The sequence below is a fragment of the Triticum aestivum genome, chromosome 6B (assembly GCF_018294505.1).
Source record: "Triticum aestivum cultivar Chinese Spring chromosome 6B, IWGSC CS RefSeq v2.1, whole genome shotgun sequence".
NCBI classification, from domain to species: Eukaryota; Viridiplantae; Streptophyta; class Magnoliopsida; order Poales; family Poaceae; genus Triticum; species Triticum aestivum.
Genome location: NC_057810.1, coordinates 248696883 through 248701314, shown reverse-complemented (window position 1 = coordinate 248701314; position 4432 = coordinate 248696883).

Below are 4432 nucleotides of genomic sequence, written 5' to 3'. Positions count from 1 at the left end.
AGTCGGCTTGAAGGAAGATGGCAAGCGAGGCCCAAATTCCACCACGAAAGAATGAAACTGTTGAGGCCCAATGACATGTCACCCTGGGAGCCTCACCAGCTTCGGGGACTACTGTCGGAGTAATGGGCCATGGGTAGGCTAACCCGGGCCCCAGAACCTTTCAAGACATCGGGGCAGGCCGCACCCCTCGAGCCCCGGAGGCAACTCCAAGACGAGCCAAGTCGTAGAGGCGACTCCAAGACGAGCCGAGTCCCAGAGGCGACTCCAAGACGAGCCGAGTCCCAGAGGCGACTCCAAGACAAGCCGAGTCCCAGAGGCGACTCCAAGACAAGCCGAGTCCTAGAGGCGACTCCCAGACAAGCCGACTCCTGGCCGGCGACTTCCGGAGAGGCCGGCTATAGGGAGTCGGCCTGGAACTCCAACCACCCTGATAATTAAGGGCAGGCATGGCCACAGTGCGCCGTGCCCACGGAGATCTCCGTCCGGCGCGGCACTGTTGCCATGCCAGCCCTGACATCAGCCCTTGGGGGCGGAGCCCTGTGCCCATGACGGCCTGTCTGTATGACCCAGAGACGGCGGGACCCACCAGTCAGCGGGAGTACTGAAGACGGCAAGAGCGCCACGAGACGGACCCATTGGGAGTCGGCCTCCGGGAGTCGGTCGGCCCCTCCCACGGGCCCCACACGCCATTAACCATACATGACAGGGGAATGGCAGTAGTGATCGCCCGTCAGACGGCGGCACTGTTGCCACGACCCCATGACCAAGCCAGTGTCATTAGAAGAACGGCTACAGTAATCTGCAGCCGGCAAGACCCGCCCGCGGCGGACAAGGGCTGTCGGCCCCGTACCAGGCAATTAGGCGGCACCCACCATTCGGTGGGCCCCGGTAGTCGGCGGAGAAGACGGCGGCCTGAGAGACAGACGGCTGGGACCCGCACCCAGCTGATTTTACCATTGTACCCCTGGGGGTAGGCCTATATAAACTCCCCAGGGCACCCATGCAAAGGGTTCGAATCCATTAGCACTAGACCAGATCATATAGGGAGAAGAGGGCTAGCCTTGCCTTCTCCTACCTCCAGAAACAACTCAAGGAGCAACCTTGTACTCACTTTGCCTTAGTGACCATGCGGAGACCCCGCAGAGCAGCGGTAGGAGTGTTATCTCCTCGGAGAGCCCTGAAGCTGGGTAAGATGCGCCGGCGTGCATGTCTTCGCCTCATCCCGTTTCCAGGCACCGGCGACGTTCTACTCGCCCCCACCATGATAAGCCATCCTTTGGCATATGTCGCACCCAACCCCAGACAACGATCTTCATCATATTTGTTGTGATGAGGGTAAGTTTTCTCTAATGTTTTTCTTTACAAATGGATACTTAGCTTATTTTCCTTCTAAATGGAATAATTACCTATGTTATATTAAAAAATGAGCTACACTTAGCTTATTCAGTTCATTTATGACGTACTTAGCATACTTAGGTCAAAATGGCATGATAATCTTTGTTACGTCCAAACTGATATAGACTTAGCTTATTTTCCTCGAAAATGACATAATAACCTTACTAAGCTCTAAAATGACCTATTTACCTAGCTTAGGTCTAAAATGACCTAAACTTAGCATTTGTACCTAGCTTAGCTCTAAGAAGAGGAGAGGAGAAAAAGAAAGAGAAGAAAAAATCTTCTTCTTCTTCTTCTTCTTCTAACTAGTCTTCTTCTTCTAACTAGTCTTCTTCTTCTTCTTCTAGCTTTCATCTTTCCCAATTTGCAGATTTGCTTTACATGAGGAACGTTTAGATTCATGGAGTGTACTATTCTTCTGGTGCTTCCTTGTTGTTTATGAAAACTTGTTTGGATATGTATGTCTATATGGATATGTTGTTGGAAACTTGTTTGTGGTTATGTATATATGGATATGTTGGACTTTGTTGAACTCTGTTGTTGGATTTGATCAAATATGTTGTTGGACATGCTGTTGGATATGTTGGATGGGTATGCATGTATATCTGTGTTTGAAACCATGTCTAATTAATTGGATTTAAATAAAAACAGGGGATGTGTGTCCTCTTTGCCCTCTGCTAGCGGATGGCAAAGAGATTTGCAGTCAGCTAGCAGACGACAAAGATGAGACGTGGCACTCACCTATGCAAACTGGCAACACTGGCTGCCTATTTGATCATTTTGCCGTCTGCAAGCGGACGGCAAAGTGATCAACTCGGCCTGGCAAACGGGGCCATCTAGGTCGTCTGCTGGCCGACGGCATAGCTGCCCACGTGGCAGCATCCTAGTGCTGCCCAAGCTACGCTCTTTGCTGTTAGGCACCGGACGACAAAGAGCTTTGCCTCTTTGCCTTCGGCTGGCGGACGACAAAGAGCGCCGTTAACCCCCTAACGGATCTCACCCCACACCGCTGTCGTCCGTCGTCGTTGCCGTCAGCTGGCCTCCGATGGCGGGCAACACAATCATTTGCCCTCGGTTTCTATGAAGCGGGCGGCAAAGAAGGCCTTTGCTGGCACGTGTTCGGCCAGACGGTTTGAAAAGAACGACAAGATATCACAAATATGCTACCCGCTGCTTTGCCCTTGTTAGCACCCGTTGTCCTATATCACTGTACTTGCATACATACATGGTTCATTATGTGACAGCAGTATGCATGATAGCTTGCTTATCAATTGTTCGCTCCAAATTATCTGATGTGTATGAATGGTTACATTAGTGTAGAATATATCCAATGGCAATGAATTTTTTAGCTCTGCATTGTTCTTGTAAGTAGATGCTATCCTTTATCAGTGTACTTATATAGACAGGTAGTTGTTCATGTACCATCACTCCACAGCTTATTTTCCTTTGCCCTCCATTTTCTACACATAAGACCTATTTTTACTTTTACCATAGGGTTGGATAACACCGATGGTACTGAAGAAGTTTAGCTCTGCATTGCTCTTGGCTGCACCTTTTTCCTGTATCGCTGTACTTACATTTATAGCTACTTGGTTATGTAGCAGCACTCTTCATCTGATATTAAATATTCTCCATTTTTTTTATATTATCACATCTATATTTAGTCTTAACAAAGTGTAGAATAAAGGCAATGCTTATGAAGAAGATTCTGTGGTAAAATTCTTGAATTGCCCCCCCCCCCATCAGCATGGACAAGGGCTTTATAGATCCTGCCTTCACCAATAATGTAAGTTTGTCCTTCTCAAGCCTTCAAGCTTTGTTGTGTATATTTGGTTAGGCATGACTGCAGCAACTATTTATTTTTGGTGTTTGCATCAAAATTCATGTTTAAAGTTTATTATGTAGTTCATAAACAAAAGTTTGTCCTTCTCATTTTAAGTTTTCAGTTGTACAACCAAGTTCCTTCTTCATACCATGTAAATTAAAATATACAGAGCAAGTGATATTATTTTGCCAATCTGAAATGGGATAAATTGACAACACACTAACCATTGATACTTATGAGTTCTTGATCTATAATCCAGTGGTGTCGTGAAGCTGCCAACTCCTTCAAAATGTCATTTCTTGCTATGTCTTGACCTGAATAACATATTGTGTTAATACTATTTTAAACTGTATCACTTTATTCGTCAGTAAGAAATGTGATGAATTGTCAGCACTGATACTTATATGTGCAAACCATGTCATCTGTCTGCTTGTTTATCTTTCAGACTGAGGAGGATATAAGTGTCAAACAAGCATAGTCTCATTAGTTTGCTCAGCTGCTTGCGCCGCAGCTCCCGAGCAGGGCTAACCTTTCTTGAACTCTATTGAAGTGTTGTCGGTTTTGTATATTGTCTTGTCGGCACGTTTAATTGCATTGGTGGCGATCTTTGATGCCCAGTGTATGTAATCTGATGTCTGCTTGTGCTTTCTTATCATAGTGGCGAACTTTGATGCCAAGTGGATGTAATATGCCATAATTTCTTTATTGTATAGTCTAGTTTTTTTTTCTTATTCACGATGCTGCAGTTATTTTACTGTATATATATATCCTGTCTTCGCAGTAAACCAGCCAAACCGTAACATTACAGTACATAATCGGGATGTCATGCAAATCACTATGTATGATCCGCATCATGGGCCCCGTCATCTTGGTCCGTTAACAAGCCTAAATATAAACTGGCCCACTAGTAGATTCGGGCCTTTAATAGGCCGAGTAAACCACCGGCCCTATTTTCCCATGAAAACTCAATGGGCTTTTAGGAGGCTGAGAAGTAGGTTGGGCCTGAAAAGTGCCGAACGGCTCACGGGCCGGCAGCAGGCTGAAATAGACCCCGGCCCATGATTGTGCCAATCAAATCACGGGCTTATAACAGGCCAAAATTGTCTCAGTCCTTGTTTGGCCCAATCAGATTATGGGCTGTGAGCAGGCCGGATGCAAACGAGATCGTAGTTAGGCCCAACTATATGACGGGTTTTTAACAGGCCAAAATAT